The sequence below is a fragment of the Mus caroli genome, unplaced genomic scaffold (genome assembly GCF_978045245.1).
Source record: "Mus caroli unplaced genomic scaffold, Mus_caroli_1 scaffold_11, whole genome shotgun sequence".
NCBI lineage: Eukaryota > Metazoa > Chordata > Mammalia > Rodentia > Muridae > Mus > Mus caroli.
This window is the reverse complement of record NW_028227266.1, coordinates 48,090,517-48,113,579: the sequence shown is the minus strand read 5'-3', so window position 1 is coordinate 48,113,579 and position 23,063 is coordinate 48,090,517. Positions and strand designations below refer to the sequence as shown.

General features: G+C 44.5%; 1 long non-coding RNA gene and 1 pseudogene across 1 annotated transcript; one reads left to right on the top strand and one right to left on the bottom strand.

The window, feature by feature from the left end:
* Positions 1-1,164: 1,164 nt before the first annotated feature.
* On the bottom strand, positions 1,165-22,738 carry LOC147002007 (uncharacterized). The gene is made up of 3 exons (XR_015044530.1): positions 22,675-22,738; positions 19,705-19,807; positions 1,165-1,467 (listed from the first exon to the last, which is right to left on the bottom strand). It is a non-coding gene; the product is annotated as an uncharacterized LOC147002007 (long non-coding RNA).
* On the top strand, positions 3,187-4,189 carry LOC110302338 (glyceraldehyde-3-phosphate dehydrogenase pseudogene; annotated as a pseudogene).
* Positions 22,739-23,063: the final 325 nt, after the last annotated feature.

Sequence of the window (23,063 nt, the reverse complement as noted above, 5' to 3'; positions counted from 1 at the left end):
AATGTATAGCCATTTGACGTCACATTCTGAGACCCCCCATCTAGAGAAACCCTTCAGTTCTTCCTTTGATAATCTCTTTAGAGCAAACCTGCTGGTCATGAACCTGCCATTTTTTCTTTGTTTTGAAAAACATCTGTTCCTCTTATCTTTTGCTTATTTATTTATTCAGCATGTATATTTGCATGTCTGTGTATGCATATCCATGTATATGCCGGTGCTCAGGCATGTGTTGCATGTGTGTGTGTAGACCTGGGAACAACCTCTGGTGTCTTCCACCTTGGTTTTTGAGACAGGATCTCTCACTGACTGACAATTCCCTAAGTAGGCCAAGTTATCCATGCAATGAGGCCCAGGAATCTGCCCATCTCTGCCTTGTAACCTGCTGGGATTACAAGTGTATACCACCATGCTCAGCTCAGCCTTTTATCTTATTGTAGGTCCTGGGGATTAAACTCAGATTCTCATGCTCACCAGCCAAGCACTTCACCAGCTGCGGCATCTCCTCAACCCTCAGTTTCACTTATGAAGAAAATATTTTTGCTGGCTACACAATACTATGTGAGGACAGGGTGGTGACTAGGAACTGTTCTTTTCATATTATGCCCTGAGCTGTTATAAATCACAAGTGGGGGAGATTGGCTTCATTGGGTTTATATTTCCTCAGATTCCCTTACTGGAAAGGTAGGGTTTGACCTGAAGTGTCATGGTTTGGAAATTAAATGTCTCCAGCAGGCTCAGGCACTGGTATTCTTGCTTCCCAGTTGCTGGCACTGTTACAGGATGCTGTGGGACCTTTGGAGCAGGGCCTGTCTGGAGGAAATGGGTGCCCAGAAGGTGGACCTTTACAGCCTTGCTTCCAGTCTTGCTTCCAGTCTCCTTTATTTCTTTCCTGTTCTAAAGAGATGTGGGGAGGTACAGAGTTCTAGTCACATCCTGCCATTGGACCACTTGCTAGCATGCCCTCCTGCTGTGATGAACTGTGGCCCCTCAAACCATGAGCTAAAACAAGTTTTCCCTTAAGTTGCATTGGCCAGATATTCACTCACAGCAAAAAGCAAAACAACTAAACAGAACAAAAACAACAGTAGCAGTAACAACAACAAAAGAACAACTTTAAAATGGACCAAGAGGCATGGACTTTGTATGTAACACAACTACCTGGGGTCCATGGCTCTTAAATAGGTGTCTCCCAAGCCAGAAAACTTTAGCTTCATCCACTTCTTGCATCGTAGCACATTTTTTTTCTGGTTCAAGGGAGGAAGTGGAGCCAACAGAATCCAGCAGCAGTTAGTTTATCTTTACAAGGGAGGAAAAAAAAATCAATTCCGTGATGATTTGCTTACTCAACAGTTGGCCGCTCTTCTAGATGGCAGCTCTTCCCTGCAATTTGCTCGGGGTTGAGCAAAGCTGTTGTGAGAAGCCTTGATTTGTTTGTATTTTATGTCTATGGCCAAAGGATGGGAGAACCTGAGGGAGAAAAAATAAGGAGAAAGGAGAGAGTGGGACAATTGTAGGCTGGAATGCAAACCGAAGCAAACCTCCTTTCACATCTCATTCGTCAAAGAGCACGTGGCAGACACACATGAGAGAAGCGAAGCTCCCTCAAGGGAAATGGATTTAATTATAGAGCAATCTTGCCCCAAATACGAAAAATAATCCATGTGTAGAGCTTCACACACACACACACACACAAAACAAGGGCTTGCTGGAGACAGTTGACCTTTCAGTCCAAGAGCCCTGAGTATTATCAAAAGCTCAGAAGCATGTGTGTGTGTGTGTGTGTGTGTGTGTGTGTGTGTGTGTGTTCTCCCCTGGCCCCCAACTTTTAAAATTCTACATGGGCTCATTCTGAGCTGTTCACATTTTACTGTTTCAATTAGCAAAGATTATTATTTGTTTTTCTTTCTTTCTAAGTGCTTTGGCAATCATTATGCCCATGATGACCGAGTTTTGTGGGCTCCTTTCTCATTTGCAGGCCCTCCCTGAACGAAATACAATAATAAGCCATAATAAAATAAAGTTGGTTCATTGGAGAAGTCTGGCCTACCCTAACAGACCAGCCATTAAAGGTGGATTGTAGAAGGGGATCAGAGAGCAGCCATCATAAATGGATCATCAGGCAAATTAGCAAAGCATTTACTACTCAATGGTGGGAGAACGTCCTTTCCAATAACTTCCCTAATGCTACTGTAATTGGGGAAAGATCTACCACGGCACAGCTGTGCAGGCCATTATCTGAACAGCCACTCAGCTCCGCTAGCTGGGACAGGGCCTTCTACTGAGAGCCTTCTCTGCAAGTTAGAGGCCCTGATTAAGTTGGTGTGAGCATCCCAGGCAGCTGGGAACTCCCTCCACAGTGGCTGCCTGTAGAACTGCTAGAATTTGAAATGGGGAATAGGAAAGCATGTGACTAAGAGGTGCCCCCAGGAATGACTGTTTCTATAGAGACTTCAGAAACCAACCTGTTTGGGTTCTAGGTGTCCTGATAAAGGAAGGTATTTCTACTCCAACAACCGAGCCTTTCAGAATTAAGTGGGGAACACATTTTTTTTTAAAAACTTGTAGATAGAAAATTATTACTACCTACAGATAATTGCTCCTTTTTATAGTTTAAATAGCAATTCCACAGATATCCATGTGATCTTCATATCAACATTGTGGGCAGATTTATTACTATTATTCTCATTTTTACTGCAGAGGAAGATCCCAGAGGAAGGAGAAATCTTACCCAAAAGCTTTGCAAATTTTATCACTTCTACCACCACCATCACCATCATAATCATTATCATCATTATTATCATCATATAAGTTCTCACTATATGGCCCTGGCTGGTCTAGGACTTGATATGTGAACTAGCCTGACCTGGAATTCACAGAGGTCTGCTTGATTTTGCCTCCAGAGTGCTGGGATTGAAGGCATGTACCGTCACATCTGGCCTAGTACCCGTAATTTGAACCATGTTCTTCTCACCCAATGCCTAACAATTTTTTGCAGAATAAAGGCATTTGTAAGTCATGTCCTTCTCCATAGCGCACAAACTCTTCCCTCTCCAGTGTTTCTCCTCTCCTGTACCACACCCAGCACCCTTGTCCTGTTTAAATTGCTGGATGTTGGCTTTGTTCTCCTCCATGTTACAGAGATAGCTTCATCTTCTTGTGCAATGCTAGCCTCGTCCCATAGACAAAATGGTGAAGGTCAGTGTGAATGGATTTGACAGTATTGGGTGCCTGGTTACTAGGGCTGACTTCTGCTCAGCACTTGGCAAAGTGGAGATTATTGCCATCAACGACCCCTTCATTGACCTCAACTACATGGTCTACATGTTCCAGTATGACTCCACCCATGGCAAAGTCAAAGGCACAGTCAAGGCTGAGAATGGGAAGCTTGTTATTAATGAGACATCACTGTCTTCCAGGAGCAAGAACCCGCTAACATCAAATGGGGTGATGCTGGTGCTGAGTATGTTGTGGAGTCTACTGGCCTCTTTACCACCATGGGGAAGGCCAGGGCCCACTTGAAGGGTGGAGCCAAAAGGGTCATCATCTCTGCCCCTTCTGCCAATGCCCCCATGTTTGTGATGGGTGTGAACCATGAGAACTATGACAACTCACTCAAGATTGTCAGCAATGCATCCTGCACCACCAACTGCTTAGACCCCCTGGCCAAGTCATCCATGACAACTTTGGCATCATGGAAGGGCTCATGACCGTGATTCATGCCATCACTGCCACTCAGAAGACTGTGGATGGCCCCTCTGGAAAGCTGTGGCATGATGGCCATGCGGCTGCCCAGAACATCATCCCTGAATCCACTGGTGCTTCCAAGGCTGTGGGCAAGGTCATCCTAGAGCTAAATGGGAAGCTCAATGGTATGACCTTCCATGTTCCTACACAAAATTTGTCCATTGTGGATTTGACATGCAGCCTGGAGAAACCTGCCAAGTATGATGACATCAAGAAGATGGTGAAGCAGGCATCCAAGGGCCCATTAAAGGGCATCCTGGGCTACACTGAGGATGAGGTTGTCTCCTGTGACATCAACAGCAACTCCCCCTCTTCCTCCTTTGATGCTGTGGTTGGCATTGCTCTCAATGACAACTTTGTAAAGTTCATTTCCTGGTATGACAATGAATATGGGTACAGCAACAGGGTGGTGGACCTCATGGCCTACATGGCTTCCAAGGAGTAAGAAACCATGGACCACCCACCCCAGCAAGGACACTGAAAGCAAGAGAGAGGCCCTTGATTGCTGGGGAGTGCCTGTCCCAACTCAGCCTCCAACCGTGAGCATCTCCCTCACAATTTCCATCCCAGACCTCCATGATAACAGGAGGGGCCTACAGAGCCCTCTCTACACTCTTGATTACCATCAATAAAGTTTGCTGCACCTCCAAAGAGTTGCTGAATGTTTCAGGAATCTACGCTAATTGAAGATGAATGAGTGAACTACACATTTAAAAAGAAGCCCTATAGTGTAAGTATGAAGTCAGAACTGTGGGAGGAGATAGGAAACCAACACGCAAGAACAGTATTAGTAAGGGGATTGTGTTAGTTTCTTTACTTGTTGCTCTGATCAAGTATCTGATAAGAAGAACCTAAGGGTAGAAGGTTGGTTTAGCTCAGTGTTTGAAAGAATACTGCCTATTATTTGTGGGAAAGGCCTGGTGACAAGGGTGTGGGTGGTTGGTCACATTGTATCCACAGTCAGGAAGCGGGAAGAAGCGAATATTGCTACTCAGTTCTCTTTCTTTAATTTCAGTTTTTAATGTGCCCAAGACTCCAGCCCAAGGGATGATACCACCCACATTCAGGGTGGGTCTCCCCTCCTCTGTTCAACCTTTCTGAAAACATACTCACAGACACAGCGGTATATCTTTGAGGTTACTCTAAACACAGTCAAGTTGACAGTGGAGATTCACCACACCATGAGTGATGTGACAGAAACAGAAACAGAAAACCTCCGGGAGGAAGGTTCTGAGTGTGAGAGGAGTCCAGACTTCAAGCTTTCTAAATGCAGGATGGAGAAAGTTGAGCAATGAGCTCTCCAGTTAGGAGGAAGATGCTATGGCCAGCCTCCCATTCCCTAGGGTGGACTCCCAGGGTTGGGAATCTAGATATCTTAGAAATCATCTCTGTCAACTTCTTCTGATACCCATGTCCTCAGGCTCCTATATCCTGAAGTCCTGGGTGCTTATTTTGTCTGTTGGTGCAGTGACACATTTAAAATCAGGGACCTGTAGAGGTATATGGGGCAGAAGGACTCTACTGGGATTCACCAAAGATTTAGCTCCATCCCTTTTCTGTTTACATGGAGAAAAGTCAAAGGTACTTTCTCTAAATAGTCCAGCTTCTCTATTTACACAGGTAAGCTTTAAATCTCAGAAGGGCCCCCCCTAGCTTTGGTAATTCTATTGGGAATATGTCATTCAGAGGTCGACTCATCCTTTCTATTGTTGTCTGGACAGAAGTCCCATTGTAAAGTACAAGAACTTTATGCCAACATAGCACCAAGTCAAGAGCGTTGACCACTAATACTAGCTCAGTCAGGCTTCCTGACTCCGTGAGTTTGTATCCCAGCACACTCTATCCAGCATGGCTCCTGTCCATTGTTTCTTTTGTCCCTGACAGCCTCTCTCCTGCTGTCTTTGGCAGCCTCTGTGTGTCACTTTCCCAGTCTACCTAGTCCTTCCTATTGTTTACTCTGAAGCCATCAATCAACCAATCCCACTTTTCCTCTTTTCTTGACACCTCTCTAAGGCCTCTCTACCCCCTGGCCTTAACTCAGGCATGGTTCTTTCCCCCAATAAATGTTTCTTTTCTGTTTCTTGGGCTCCAGGGAGGCATTGGTTTTCTCTAAGTTTTGTTTGTGTCTCTTATCCTGGACAGCTGTCTTTGTCCTTCACAGCTTGTATTATAAAGATGAAATCGTCTTGTTCACTTGTTTTCATTCACAGATGTCACCACCACAGACTGTATCTTCCTCTTTTCCTGTGTTAGCAATCTGGCAATTGGAGGCTTGATCCTGAGGCCACTGTCCCTTGAGGGCTATCTGATTCATGCAGGCAGCAAATGATTTCCTTCAGAGCTTACCTTGCTTTGAAACACAGACCAGTTAATCACCTGTAACTACTTCCTTTGTCACACTCATGCTCAGGCTCAGGCTAATCTGAAATGCTGGTCATCGTGACCAGAGACGAAGATCTCTGGAAGATCTCACTGTCTCAGTGACTTGTTTACACCCAGGAACAACGGTCACTGAGCAATCATCACTTCTGCATGCTTCTGAACGGGACTAGTCATACCCATCGGCATGTGTAAAATACCAAGAGAGGAGAGGCTATTGTGGCATAGATTGTGCGTTATAAAGCTGAATTGGCAGGGGTAGGCAGCATGTATGACAGAGAAGCCCAGGTAGTTAATCCCTGGCATTGAAGGCTCCCTATGTAATAAATACAGTCTCAGTACAGATGATGAGAGAGGAGGGGAAAGGTTCCTTCCATCAGAGCTGGCTTAGGATTTGATGATGGTAGGGTCAAGAAGAAGGGAAACTGATGACCAAGTGTGACCAAATGAAACAGAGACTGGTTAGGGGCCTGATTCACTGTTTCCTTCCTGTTCCCAACTCTTGCTTCAGGCCTTCCTCTCTGAATGTTTTCATCTCAAACAACGCTCTAGACAGTATCTATGCTTTATACTATAATGGCTGAGTCTCCCACTCTTAAAGTTTATTAGCGAAGAATTATTATTAAGGCTTAAAGTGCTATTCTAGGAATGTCTGCATTTTAATAACTTTGAAGTCTTTGAAAACTCAGTTAATAAATCTCCAGTAAGAGGACTTGAGGCCACAAGTGAGGATACAGTTATTTAATGAGAACTCACTTGGCGCATCCTGTCTTATAGACTGGGGCTGTAGCAATGAAGAACAAAGCCTCCCAGAGTGGCCTGATTGTCTTGGGGGAAGAGAGGCAGGTGATATGCAAATAAGCGACCCCCAAAATACTTGTATATGTTTTTATTTGTCCTTTGAGAATTTCATAGACGTATACAATATAATTTGACTATATCCACTTTCTGCCTTCTCTTCCCCCTTTGGCTCTCCTAACACACTTCCCTCTCAACATTACATCCTGTTTTATAATTCTACTTAGTCAAGTCAGCATTGTCTGTATAGGTATTGGTCAATGGCCATTTGCAAGGGGCAGAAGCAACCTGTCAGGAGCTACACCTCTGAAGAGAAATGATTCTTCTCCCTGCCCCTGTAGCCATTGACTGCCAATAATTATTCAGCTGGAAGTGAGGCCTTGTGTGCCCCTCCCCCACGCACCCAGGAATATCCACTGGTTTGATTCTGTTCAGGACTTATGCAACCAGTCAGAGCTAATTACTGTGTGCCACGGAGAAAAATAAAACAAGATAGAGGAATTTGGTGGTGCTAGTGCACAGATGTATATGTGTGTGTGTGTGTTGTGTGTTGTGTGTTGTGTGTATGTGTGTGTGTATATGTGTGTGGTGTGTGTGTGTTGTGTGTATGTGTGGTGTGTTGTTTACATGTGTGTACATGTATGTGTAGTGTGTGTTTACGTGTGTGTGTGTGTGTGTGTGTGTAAGAGAGAGAGAGAGAGAGAGAGAGAGAGAGAGAGAGAGAGAGAGAGAGAGAACTGTATAGGTATAGGCCATCTAGTGACACTGCCATGGCCCCAAAATAGAAAGTCTCTTTTGAAGAATTTCATTTCAGCTTGGTATTTCATGGATCAACATATGTTTTCTCTCTGGTGTTTCTGGAAGCAAACTACACAAATCACCTGGGTACAGGACTGGAACTTCCAAACCAGCCTGGATACCTCAGGAAGGTCTCAGACCTTGGGTGTGGCTTTGTGCTGTTTTTTTTTCTTTTTTCTTTTTTTTTTTCCTTCAGCACACATCTTTCTCCTAAAGGGACAACAGGCTAGTCTGAGGGGAGGAGGTGGAAGCTGGTGCCCCATGCTGTCTCTCAGCAGCCTGGTCAAGCAGTCAGCTTCATTCACTCTGGGGGATGAAAAACAACATCAGAGTTTCTGGCATCCTAAACAGCTCAACACCTGCAGGGGTCCAGGATTCAGGACATGATCCCTGGTTGCCACTTCAACTTCAAATGAAAGCCAAACAAACAAGGCAGAGTCTGTATACACTGTTCCTCATAGCAGAGCAGGCCCTTTCCCTGTGTATAGACTCCTGAAATTCTCTCTCTCTCTCTCTCTCTCTCTCTCTCTCTCTCTCTCTCTCTCTCTCTCTCTCCCTCCCCACCTGAAGTCATTCATGAATCTTGACTTAGAGCAGAGCCAACAAGGAGCATCCTTCCTTTGCTGTCTGGCTGTCTGTACTGATCATTCTCTTGGGCTGGTGGCAAGGTCTGCTGCTCAAACAGTTAATCCTTTTTTTTTTTTTTTCTGACACAGTGGTGACTGTGTTTGGAATTCCAAATGTATAGGATGCGTACTTCTGCATTTCTGAGGGAAACTTGGGCTCTCAGCCAGGTCAATCCTCTGCCAGATACTGAGTTTGCAATAGTGCATTTGGGGTAGGATAGGAGACAGAAGGAGAGAAGAAAAGAGATGGGAGGAGCACAGGGGAAATAGGAGAGAGGTGTGGTAGGGTGACTTTGCAGGACAAAACCTACCAATGGAGAGTGAGTTCTAATCTGCTGACAGGGTAGCAATTGAGACAGGAGAGTCGAGCTCTACCCATCTCTGCTGCCAATGGCTGAATGACTTAGGTGAGTCCTATCTGCCATTTTTGCTTCTTCGTGAATTTCTCTACCAAAACACAGTCTTCTATAAGGGTTAAATGTCAATTTAAATGTAAGAAAAATGAGAATGTTCTTCCATCAGATTGGGAAAAATGTATTTTACAGATATAGGGTGTTTTAAAAATTGTTTTTGAGGAGTTTTACAATTAAAGTGTTAAGTGCCCAAATCTACTAAGTGTTAATTTCAGGAAGATGAGTGCTTATATGGAGTCATAAAAAAAAAACAAAAAACAAACAAACAAAAAAAAAAACCAATAAGAAGCAAGAAACCTTAGGGGCCATGAACTCACCTCGTACTCACACCAACAACCCCTTACAAATTCCCCCACGTTCCCACAACTCTTCACAGCAAAACTCTCGGAATGACATGCTTTTGTAAGTGTTTTAGACCCACAGGCTGTGTGCTTCTCCCAGTTAAATCTAATGTTCCCCAGGACAAAAGTGAGAGCATTGAGTAAGTACACAATAAACACTCTGGAGAGTGGACTCGTGACTGCACACACACACACACACACACACACCCCATAGCCATCCCTTCACATGGGCTGAGAAGTACCAGTGGCAAAGGCCCATGATGCAGTTGTTTCACTTGGGCTGCTCTAACGGTCAGGATGCTTTCTATACTAGAGCTAGAATGAAGCCTTGGAGGTGTCTGTGGAGTCTGCTAAAGCTCTAAGGAAGACCAAGGGCAACTCATTGTTTCCATCCTTTTTGCTCCTTGACCATTTCTGCTTCCTAAGTCTCTCTTCATGTTGCTCTTTTTCATTTACTATTTTGAAAAGACATGCGAATATTATTCTTAAACTGTGACCTAGAATTATCCAAATATGATTTTGCTGGCACATGATTCAGGAGGAAATGGATACTAAAATTCATTCTTACTGGGTCCTGGTATCTTGATGAATCACCATGTTCATTAATACATATCTGTCCTAGTTTGGAATTTATTGCTGTGAAGAGACACCATGACCAAGGCTGCTCTTGTAAAAGAAAACATGTAACAGGGGCTGGCTTACAGTTTCAGATGTTCAGTCCATTATCATCATGGCAGGAAACCACAAGTCAAAATAAAACTTCTTCCCCTTTAAATTGTCTCTGTCGTGTATTTGGTCACAGCAAAAGTAATATATTGTTGCATAGTTCTACCAGAGCAAGACAAAATGTAGCAACCAGCCTGTTGCAGAACAAAATCTGTTGACTTGAATACATGCTTGCAATCTCTGTGGCAGCTTCAGAGCTAGACTCTTGCTGATAGCCCCACTTGTAACATAATCTCTGAGCTGCATCCAGAGCTCTGAGTTTCAGTTCTTCTGAGGCAGTTAAATATTTACATATACCCATGCCCACACACATCTCTTTTCTGTCCATCAGGACATAGCCTGAAGCTTCTTCTGCCTGGAAGGGCTGAGCTATTTTGGAACTTAACCAATTACCAATTAAGAGCAGCAAGGCTGATGGGAGACTCAGCAACCACAGATCCTTACAATGTACAATGCTGGAGTGAAACTGACATGGGTGGGAAAGGTTTGAGCTCTTGTACAGGACAAAGCAGTTTCCATGTCTCACATCTAAGTACCTGTATCCACCAGAAGACATTTGAATAACTGTTATCAATTATTGTGATTGAAAGGTAAAGTGAGCCCAGTACTACTTCATACACAATGATAACTGCTTGCTATGCTAGAGAGTACAGTTCTGTTTAGTATTAGAACAACAACAAGAACATATGTACATACATACATACATATATACATACATATATACATACATACACATATACACATATACATATATACATACATACATATATACATATACACATATACACATATACACATATATATACATATATACACATATACACATATACACATATATACATATACACACATATATATACATATATACACATATACACATATACACATATACACATATACACATATACACATATACACATATACACATATACACATATACACATATACACATATACACATATACACATATACACATATACACATATACACATATACACATATACACATATACACATATACACATATATACATACATAGTAGTAGTCTATCCATAAAACCTAAAGTCTCTATTAAACACATACTTCCTCTTGTTCAATCTAAACAATAACTCCTTGAGCTTGGTATAGTTATTGGCTCTATTTTGTGGATGAAGAACTGAGGTTCAAAATAGATAAGTGGTTTGCCTAAGGTTCCATGACCCGTAAGTGAAGTAGCCTGAGATTGAGTCTCAGGAAGTCAGGGGAGGCAAGCATGAAACTCACATCTTAATTAGTAGCTCAATTTACACATTTTAACATAAGGTTTTTTTTTTTTTTTTTTAAATCACAATTGCTAGTCTCAAGGTTTTACAGGGCAGACAGTAGTAAAGTAGAACAGGGCTTTCTGGTATTGAAATTTATTTGTGGAGTTTTACTGGAAGAGAGTCTGTCAGTGATCAGTTGTGAAAAGGGAGGTGATAGTCCAAGAGAACAAAGGTGTGGGTCAGGATCCAGGAAGTACTGCTTAAAGGGTAGGGCTAAAAGGAGAAGACCTTGTACTGATGACTTTCTCACACATATCAACTTGACACATGCTAAAGTCATCAGAGAGGAAGGAATCTAAGTTGAGGAAATGCCTCCATAAGATCCAGCTGTAAGGCATTTTCTCAATTAGTGATTAATGAGGTGGGGCAGCATTTTGTGGGTGGTTCCATCCCTAGGCTGGTGATCTTGGGTTTTGTAAGAAAACAGTTTGAGCAAGTCATGGGGAGCAAGCCAGTAAGCAGCATCCCTCCATGGCCTTTGTATCAGCTCCTGCCTCCAGGTTCCTGCCCTGCTTGAGTTTTTGTCTTGGCTTCCTTTGATGATAAACAGCAATATTGAATTGTAAGCCAAATCAACCCATTTCTCTCCTACTTGCTTTTTGGTCACAGAGTTTCATCATAGCAATAGAAACCCTAATTAAGGCAGACTTGTTTGTGGTCCTCAAGGGAGGTCTCCAGCTGGGGCATCTGCATTATATTGGTGAGGTTGTGTTCTACCATGTGTGAAATGCCAAACTCTCTTTCTTTCCATAAGATATTCGGTAAAATCTACACAACACCAAAAATGCATATGCTGCCGGGGGTAATGGAGGATTTACGAAAAAGAAGCTGAGGTCATGGGTAGGGATTGCACAACTAGAATCATGTTCACACTATGAGAGCAGATTGCACTGGGCAGCCTTGCATGTCTCTGTAGGGAAGCAATGTGTTCTGTGCCTGACTCAGCCAGAGGATGGCTGGCTAAGGACAGAGCTTTTGTGAATGCAAAAGGATTTCTTCTTGGAGGAAGTTCTGGTCCAGGGATCAGGGCCAGGCTGGGCCCTTGTTGCTGGTTATATATTGGCAGGTATAAACTTCATTAAAGACTATAAGGTCTTAGTAATTTCTTCACTAGTCTGTGATAGAAAAGCTTGTTCTGCCTGAGCAGATTGGAAAGCTCTTATGTTTAAACAAAGTCCTAGAAGATGAGTAGATTTTTTTTTTTTTTATCACATGGCAAAGACAAGTTATTCCTGTCCTTAGAAAACATAGGTATGAAACTTGAGATCTTCCAATGGCTGGCAGTGGGATGGGCTGCAAACATGAACGTTCCACGGACACTCCTTTCAGTCACCTCAAATAAATATAGAATCAAGGCAGCTTCCATATGCCAGGCAGCACCATTTCAAAGTGAATCTTCTCATTTCCTTTCCAGGCACTCTGGAGCTTCTCTTGTGCAGACAAGGCCACGGGACTCACAGGTGAATAGCTAATAGCACATTCCCGACTGGTGTATAAGGAAGGAGTGGGTGGAGCTTGGAGATTCTTATGGAAGAATAGGAGGAAGGATTGCAGGTTCTAAAGTGGGTAGGAACTCCACAGGAAGACCAACAGAGTCAACTAACTTGGACCCTTGGGGCTCTCAGAGTCTGAGCCACTACCAACCAAAGAACATACATGGACTGGACTGGACATAGGCCTCCCTGCTCATATGTAGCAGATGTGTAACTTGACACTCATGTGGATCCTGAACAACTGGAGCAGGGGCTATCCCAAAAGCAACACTTGGAATGTAAATAAATAAAACCATTTAAGAAAAAAAAAAGGAGGGAAGGGGACGCCTGCTTGGAGAGAACTCTAAGAAGGAAGCTTGACTGAAGTGAAAGGAATCATGAAGAAGAGAAAGCAAGGCTCTGCCACAAAGTTGATGGGGAGAGTCTATTCCTCAGCATCTGGTCCTACATTGGTTGGTACATTTATTGGATGACCCATCTCCCATCTAGACACCCACAAAGCAGGACACAGGAAAGGTGAGCTCAGATGAAATGACAGGTTAGCAAAGGCATCTTCAAAGTAAATCTAGACAGAGGTAGAATGGAATCCAGAAGCAGTGATAAGATGTTTTTAAGCATCTGGGTACACACACACACACACACACACACACACACATATATATATATTTATATATAAATATATATATTTTTATATATAAACCTCTGCCTCTAATGTCTTTCTTGGGTCTGGCCTGAAACATGTGGTGTATCTATCATCACCTTGCCCATCTCAGCCATGTCAGGACTCAGGCTTCAGAATTTGTAACTGTAGGCAACAGACTAGCAACTCTGTTTTCTTTCTAGGACCCTACAGGAACAGGAGAGTACCCCATATGAGACTGTAGGTCAATGGGTATGGAGAATCAGGCCAGAGTAGGTAGGATTTACTCCAGCCAGATGAGCAAAAACAACAGTGAGATTCGGTGATTGACATCTGTGCATTAGCTCTAGACTCCTGAGGAAATGCAGTCTACCATGGAGCTGTAACATATATCATCTCTTCCAGAGTAAGAAGAAGCAGTTGGACCTCCTATCTATTAATCACATCTGCCATTAATCAGGGTAACTCACCATAATTGTGATTACAGTTGGGAATCAATTAATGTTCACCTTAAAATAACATGTAGAGAGGAAAGCAATTAATGTAATAGAGTTAGAGCATCGGAACGACACAAATGTTATTGACAATTATGAATCACGGCTTGCGGAGCGATGTCCACGGCTTTCACAGAGAGGTTGACAGTGAAAGGGAAGACAGGATCAGGTAGGAACCAAAGACCACTCCTCTCAACACCATCCATGGAAAAGCAGCGTGCTTGGGACTTTCTGGCTATCTCCTCTCCACCTCATGGCTCAGCTATAACCTCTCAACCTCCAAGGCCAGGAAGAAACAGACTGACAAAGGACCACGGTTTCCTGTTCTTTACCACCAAAGATCTAGTTTATTATTATTCTCAGACTTGAATCTGTATGACTGTTTGTTTGATGGGTGTCATTTGGAAGAGATTTATCATATTAAATAGGTTTGACCTAAGCTGGACACAAAGCAGTATTTAAAACTCATTCTGAACTCTCTCTCTCTCCGTGTGTGTGTGTGTGTGTGTGTGTTTGTATGTATGTGTCTTATATGCAATTATATGTGCATATAGAGCATGTGAGTTGTATATATATATATATGGTATGTGCACATGAATGAGTATGTGAGTTTCTTTTACAGTTGTTTGCCTCATTCTCTTGAGACAGCATCTCCCACCCTCTCACTGAACCAGAAGCCTATCATTTTGACATGGCTGATTGACAAGTAAATCCCTGGATTTTCCTGTTTCTTCCTGACCACTCCAATGCTTAGATTACAGGCACATGTAGCTACCTGGCTATTCTACATAGGGGCTGGGGACTTAGCTCCTCCTGCTAGCACAGCAGACACCGCTGTTCACTGAGATACCTTCCCAACTCAGCTTTTTTTTTTTTTTTTTAAAGATAATTTTGCAGTGTGTCTCAGAATGGCCTCAAACTCTGATAATCTTGCATCAGTCTCTTGAGCGCTTGGGTTATAAGTGTGTGTAACCGCCATGCCCAACCATATTGTGGTTTTCAAGGAAGCACTTCTACTTGTTTATACATCTACTACCCTTTAAGAAGAAGATGAGATCAAAGCTACTGTGGACATCTTTTAGCTGTGGAAAGCTAGTGTTATTATATAAAGGACCTGCTAAGGTCACACGGTGAGTTAAGGCAAGAAGAGACTCAGTACACTGCCTTTCCCCTAGGTCTATCCATAACTACCAGGATGACCCAACTCACTCCGGATTGTTCAAGTTCTCATTCAAGTGCAATACTCTCACTTTCTGTAGGAAGTGCTCCTTGTGAGGTGCCCTGAGTAAAAGATCCCTTAGTTCAACCTCTCAGACCTGGAGCTTTTCCCAAGACTTGAGCATATACAACTTCATCTAGAAGTGCTCAGAAGGGTAATTAAACAGAGCCTTCATTTTCCAGATGAGAGGACTGAGGCCTGGTGTGTGTGTGTGTGTGTGTGTGTGTGTGTGTGTGTGTGTGTGATTAGCTCTACATCCAGCTTTAGATGGAAACTGCACACTTCTAGTGTTGTCTATTTGGCTTATTTTTAAAACTCTTTCTCTGCATATTTATGTATCTACCTTCTAAAGAGACATTGCAAGTGATCTTGAATTCTGCTACATCTGAAGTTCCAGGGTTTGCTCCCCAGACACTTTTATCCCATCTATAGGAGACTCTTTGTATCTATCTAGTGCCTGGAGGCTGAAACCTGGGGCTTCTTGGATAGTCCAAAGCACAGTTTGTTTGAAAATGTCTACAAGGGCTCTGATCCCCCATTTTCCCTCCCCAAATAAGGGTTTCTTGCGCTCTTGCCCAAGGTCTGCCATGATCCTGTTTATAGCCTCAGTGGGAAACTGGAATTGGTAAGTAAGATTGTTACCCACAGTAAATGGGTAACAGTGATTTTGGGCAGTTGCCAAATAAACTCCCATTGATGTCTCCTCCTCCTCTTCCTCTTCCTCTTCCTCTTCCTCCTCCTCCTCCTCCTCCTCCCCCTCCTTCTTAATTTAATCGATGCACATAGACATTGTGCATGGGAATCAGGGGAATATTCAAGAGTGACTGATCCTTAATCCTTACCAGTGAGCCATCCTAAGATCTGCAGAGGCCCAATTAAGTATGGCTTCTCTTTAAAAATCGATGCACGCATCTCCTCCATTAGGAGTTAGCGTGGCAAAGGCCTCCAAATCCACTAGATGGCAGTAGTCGGTTAATCATGTAGGAAGGGGTTGCCTAGAGAAGCAATTCCCAACAGAGCGGCCACGCTCCAGGATTTATAATCAAGTCCAGAATGTCTAAATATAAAGATACTCTCTCCCTTCTTGCATTCCCCAAAGATTACTTTCACTCTTTTTAATTATTATTTAAAAATAACAGCTACTCTGGGCTAGACTACACAAGACTATGGCTGAAAAGAAACAGGGGCATCCAAGCCTGAAGAAGTGGCTGGAGAATTCGGGAGTCAGCATAGGTCCAGCTCGATTCAGCTGCCAACTCCTCCTACAAGCAAAAGGTTTCTTCCGAGCTCTTTCTAGCCACCACTCTGCAAGCTTCCAGGCCTTCAAATCAGAGACCTCATCCAGACCATGAGCCCCAAACCACAATTTACCACATAACTACGCTGAGCTCTGAACCAAACCCTAATATTAATTTATGGGACCACAAAGCCATTACAAAGTTGCGTTCTATTTTCCTTATAGAAAGAAAGGGAAGAAGGAGGGGGTGAAGGGCAGGGAGAGGGATAGGAAACGAAGCCATACCGAGGAGAGATTTGAACTGAAATCAAATCTGTGCATTTCCTAGCTAGCGCTCTGGAGCAGGGGCTTCAGGAAGTTCTCTGAATCTGACCTGAACCAAGTGTATATTGCACAGCCCCACTCCCCTGGCTTGAGTCATGGTTCTCTGAAACAACCTTGGTGTCCCTCTGAAGCTGTTTTCAACGCTATCCTGGCCTCCAATACTGGAGTCTCGCAGTAGGGTTGTATGGAATTGACCCTGGAATAGCCTCTTACAGAGACACCCCAACTCTTTTATGAACACTCCTTATTAGGCCATTTTCTTGTTGGTCTTTGTCTTTTCTTTAGCAGCCAGAGAGTCTGGTGGTTGGATCTGAGATTTATGTGGGACACTTGGCTAAAATATAAACAGTGGTTTAGAGAAGGGGAAGCTGCTTCGTGTCAAAAGTAAGACTAGGCTTGGGGCCTCCTGGAAAGCTAGTTGGATGCTTATCCACAGAACAACATTTCTGTCACTAAGGATTCTGGCCCAGGCTAGCCGGCTGGGGCCTGGCTGCAGAGCACAGTCAGGTTCATACCATGTATTAGACCCACCCTTACCTGGGTTAGCAGGGAGGGAGCCCAGCACTCTGTTCATAATCATTTGTGGCCAACAGTGCTTGGCTTTCTGCAAACCAATCACATTGTGTGTGTGTGTGTGTGTCCACTTCATTTTACCCATTAATTGAATAACCCCCTGAGGGCCTTGAGCAATACAGCCAGGTTTTATAAGGTCTGGAGTTTGTACAACTCTGAGGGAAGTGGGACTATAAGAAAATGAAGTCAAGATTCCAAGGATAGTATTAGACAACAATGAAAATATTGATTTAGAATGACACAGACCGAATCGCACTCTTACAAAAATGGCTTCTCCAGCCAGGGAAACTGGATCTCTTCTGAATGGAGGTCTAGGGAGGCGTACTCCGAGAGTTTCTAGATAAACCGTTCTTCAGAGTGCCCTGGTGATGCTGAAGAGGCTCACATCCCTTGTCCAGGGGCAGAATTAATATGGGATCCAATTCAATTGCGAAATCAAAACTTTTGACTCTCCTGGTCAAAATTTGCCCTCCCAGCACACAGCACAGAGACTGTGTAGGATTGTGAACTCCAGGGTGGCCTGAGCTACATAGCAAGCCTCTGTGTCAACAATCGAGGGCTCTAATTGTTTATCATCTCTTGAGTTGGTGTGTTTCCATTACAGTATAACATCTCCCTTTGTCACCAGACTGCTCCGGGGCTCTAGGGTTACACCTTGGAACAGTGCAACGTTACTGTTGGTTTGAGTTAAAAAGGAGTTCTTTCCATAGTTGTGAGACCAAGAAGAAGCAGGGTGAAGGTGGAGGGGCTAATTCCCCTGGAGAGAGGCCACCTAACTTATCCCAACTCTGTTCGATAGGATGCAAGCTCCATTCTTGTTTGTTTGTTTGTTTGTTTGGGGGGCGGGGTTGTGTCACTCTCTGCAGCCTAGCCTGGCTTTGAAGCTGAAGCAATTCTAGGTGTTGGGATTACAGGTTTGCAGCACCATGCCCAGCTGCAAGCTTTGCATTTTTCTGTTGCCCTGAACCCTTGAGGGGTTTGATCTTCAGCAAGAAGATAACTTCCGGGGGTGGGGGTGGGGGTGGGGGGGAGACTCCATGAGAGGATGCTAGGTCTTTCTGAGGCAGTGGCCTATCTGGGTCACTTCTGGGCAGATTCTGGGGCCTCCGAATGTCTGAACGACCATGTTCAGTTTCATATGCTGGTTTGCCCTTGGAGACCTTTCCCCTTTCACCTCTGATTGCCCTCCCCCTCAGCACTCTCTCTCCTCCCTCCTGCTCCTCTTTGAGCAAGGCCCTATTGTTAGTCCTTTGTATCTTAGGGTGAATTTAAGTTATTTAGTTTCCTCCTGCAGGGATGGCAACAATTCACCATTAAAGGAACAAAGCTCTAACCTTCAAAGGAACAGGAAGTTGGGAGCTGGTGAGGGAGTGCCCTGAGTTGGAGCGCAGGGATGGAGGGACTGCCTACAACTTGGAAATGGTAGAGTAGAGGCAGCTACTCTAATGTTTGTAGGGGAAGGGAAAGAGACATTTAAAATGAACCATTGCCCTGCATTGGTCACACACCAGATCCTCAGGTAGATGGTTTCAGAAGTACTGTTTGTTCATAGGAATTCTATAAGCTGGGTATACAGCTTTTAATTGATGATGTAGCCAAGGCAAGAGACGAGTACAGAGACACAAATGCAAGGAAAACCGTGTTGGGACAACTGCCTAGCTGTACCTGGAACATGGCTGTGCCTTCTCATGAATATATTCTATAGGTCTGCCAAGTATTCAGTATTAGACCCATTTTATTTTTCAATAGGAAACCTGATACTCAGGGTTGTGAGGGGACTTCCCTAAAGTCCCTGTAACACGCAGTGGCAGGTAGCTTGTAAGATGTATACTAAGGGAGGGACTGACTTCTGGGGTTTTAGAATAGGACGGAGCTTAGTTCATCCTATTTGTTTTAAACACACAGCAGGGGCAAGGAGAGAGAGGCCAGTAGGTTAACTCCTTAGGAAGGGAGCAAGCAAGTGGAAGGGACCACACTCCTTGAATCCCAGACTCATCTATCTCCCCCCTGTCTGCTGCATCCTTGCTCTCTGCTGATGCAAGAAGGCCCAAAGCACAGAAGGTCCCCAGGCTAGCATACAGTCCATCTCTGACAGGAGGGTTTTCATTGTCAGAACAATGTCAGCTCTCACCTGACAATTTCCTTTCTTGACATTCAGGGATGTTAAGTCTACTTCCTGTGCAGAGCGTGTGGGGCCAAACTGAGTCTATATGGATGCTCACAGTGGGTAGGTGATTTGGGGGTGACAAGGTTTCAGCCCAGAGGTGATATGATCATAGTCTGTCTTCTCTACATTCGTTTCACCTTACGTTCTACTGGCTCCACATTTCATTAGCATGCCTTGCAGATGACTAATTTATTATTTATGACTAGCATGCCTTCTGAGGTCTTCCTACAACTCACAAGCCACTTCCTTACTCATTATCTGCATTTCACACGTCTCATCTCCTGCGTTTTGCTCCTAAGTGACTTGCTTTCTCTCTTTGCTGCTTAAGTTATCTCTCTCCTGCTGGGTAGCAAAATGGCTGAGAACTTCGAAGCTTAAAATAGCAATTCGCCACCACCACCCCACCCGAGGTAATGGGCAAAGGGATACCTTGTTGTTGTTGGTGTTCTTGTATTAGTCAGGGCAGAGCAGATGTTTGTCCTTTGTGCATCCTAACTTGATGCCTGGTTTGGTGGCCAAAGCTGCTTTATGCCTAGGACTCAGAAAAATAAAATCAAATCAAGTCTAGGCAGTGTAGCACAGGAGGGGGAAGACAGACATCCAGACTGCCATGCTAACCACAGGCCTGCCCTCCAATGTGACACAGGCCCATAGACAGAGACTTGTGGCTATGTCCTGTAGTGGGGATGGAGGATGCCCAGGGGCTAGCCTGCCATGTGGCCAGCCTGCAGCTGGAGCCAACACAATGTGTGAATTCGTGGTGGTCAGATGGGAGAGAAAGAGAAGAGGAATAGCTTGAGCAGTATGAAGAGATGGAACTGGAGACTTGAGTGAGGATGGAGAGGAGTAGCCTGTTGTGAGTGGCTAGCCCTGCCTCCCAGGGCCATGGTGAGGTCACAGCCTGAGCTGCAGCTGAGAGCCATGTCTGGGTCCATGGCTATGCAGTGGCAGGGGTTGGTGATGATGTCCGTGATGTGTTACCACTAAAGAATATTGGAATGTTCCTGGTAGGGTAGCCTTTGGGGACTACTCGGATATCCAGGGACTGTTTAGAACTGGCCCCTCTTCTCACTGACCGCAGCCTCTCTGGCTCTAGAGAGCTGGTCCCATCTCTCATCTGTGGCAACACTCTGGAGAATAAGCTCTGCATCTCAAACAGGCAGCACACTGGAGCTGTCTCTGGTGGCAGTGGTGTGGTTGTGCCAACCCGAGGGCTTAAGTGTGGGAGAGCTGGCCCTGCCACTGGTCTGTTGTGAGGTGGTTGCTGGGTGATGTCCTCTCTCACTCCTCTACACCTTTGGTAGTTAAGGGAGAGCTGGGCCCTAGGTCATGTATGTGTGTGGGAGAGCTAGTCCTGCCTCCTCACTGGCTGCAGCACTTGGGAGAATGGGGCCCCTGCATCTTGCCTGTGTAACACAGTGGAGCTGGCCCTGGTGGCAAAGGCATGGATGGACCATCCCTGAGAGGGTGGAAGGGCAGGCCCAGCCCCTCAGAGGCTGCAGCACTTGAGGGAGTGGGCCCTGAATCTTGAGAGAGCAGCAAAGTGGAACTGGCTCTGGAGGCCTGGGTGCCTGTGAGCCAGCCTCCAAGGCATGAGAGAGGGAGAGCTGACCTTGCCTCCTGCCATTGGCAGCACTGTGGCCTAGCCAGAGCACTGCTGGAGAATTTGCCCTGGTGGTGCAGGTGAGGAAGAGCCAGTATGATAATCAACTCAACTTCCACCCAGGGCACTGAGTTAGTCTGGCCCCAAATCTCTATCATTTACAAGTGGTTGGGATATGTGAAAGGGCCAGTCCAGCTGAGGTCAAGGGGTCGAAGGAATGACATGAGGGGGACAGGCAGGTAATCAGGACTGGGTGCATGATGTGAACAAAACTCACAAAGAATAAAAAGTTTTAAAAACCCAAAGCTGCAGGATCTCCACGACACAGGGCAACGACAGGATAACTGGGAGGAGCCCTGGTGAGGATCCAATACTGATGGTGTCACAGAAGCCAGAGATATTGAACCAGACCCCATGACTTACTGCAATGAACATTTGCAAGTGGAGATGTGTGGACAGAGGGATATACTGTGGGACACATTGTGACACACTTCAGCTTCCACGATGAGCTGTTTTCTATACCTTGGTTTGTTTGTTGATTGTGTGCTTTTTATTTTGGGGGAGGAAGGTTACAGGGTTGAAGGACCAACATAAAGGGGACGGGCAGGTGAGCTGGATTGAGTGCATGATGTGAAATTCACAAAGAACACAAAGTTTGGGGCTGGAGAGATGGCTCAGTGGTTAAGAGCACCGACTGCTCTTCCAAAGGTTCTGAGTTCAAATCCCAGCAACCACATGGTGGCTCACAACCATCTGTAATAGGATCTGATGCCCTCTTCTGGTGTGCCTGAAGACACCTACAGTGTACTCGTATAAATAAATAAACCTTAAAAAAAAAGAACGAAAGAAAGAACAAAAAGTTTTAAAAGCCCAACAACTGTCATGTTTTGATGCATATATAATATTTAAAAGTACTCTCTGAGAATTTTATACATGCAAACAATGTATTCCAATCATGTCTCCCCGACTTCTCCTTCCAATTCCCTCCTCATCTCCCCAAAGTCCTTCTAAACCTCATGTTAGTTTTTGTAAAAAAAAATATTCCACTGAGCCCAATTGGTGAATAGGTATGGGGAAATCCACTGGAGCATTGCCAACCTCTTAGGAACCTTCTGGAAAGCTAACCTTAAAAAAAACAAAAAAGGCCTCTCCCTTTCCCATCAATTGTCACTAGCTCCTCAGCTGGGAGTGGGGCTTGTGTAGTCCTCCCTCATCCATGCTAGACTGTTGACCAGCCTGATTTACACGGGTCTTGAGTGGGTGACCACAGCTGCCAATACTTTACATGTTTTAATCTCTCACAGTCTCTGTGGGCCAGGAAGTTGGGAGCAGTTTGATTGGGGTATTCTGGCTTAGGAATCCTCAAGGAGTTAAAGTCATCTGAACTTAGCTGGGACTGGAGCAGGCACCGCCAAGATGTTATAGCCACGGATGGGATGCTGGCCCTGATAGCAGAAATTCTCAGTTTCTTTGCACACAAGCTTCTCCATAGGGCAGGATGAGTATCCTTATGAAGTGGCAGCTATTTTCACTCATCCAAGAGACAGCAGTGTCTTCTATTACCTAGCTTTGGACATCACACATGATCACATAAGACAGCCCTGTCCGTCATGAGATAGCATAGATGATACAGGATATCAGAAGGCTAGGATCATTGGCGTCATCTTGAAAACTGACTCGTAATGAATTCTCGCTAATATGATAGTTACCTGTCCTTTTTAAGATTGTTACCCACCCAGCTTATTTCAGTAAGTCTGTAAAGAAATTGCCTATCCTATAATAACCAACATAGCAACCTTGCACTACTGTCTTATACACAGTGAGTTGTATCCATCTCCAAAATTTTCCTCTTCCCCAAGCTGCTTCTTTTGGATGTTCTAAGTTCTAGGGTTTCCAATGGGTACCACAAAGCAATTAGAACAGTGGTATCATCACCATAGTGATCACTGAAGCAGACTGCTCCATTAGAGTTATACAGGGCAGGGGAGGTGGCCCCGGTAATAAAAGCTTGCCTTGAAGGTATGAAGATCTGAATTCAGGTACCAGAACTCACATTAAAAACTAAGAGAAACCATGGTGGGGATGCCAGTGGCATGGGCTTGCAATCCCAGAGGCAGAAGTAGGCAGATCCTTGCTTGAGGCTTACTGGCTAGCCTGGAAGCATACTTGGAGATCTACAGAAACC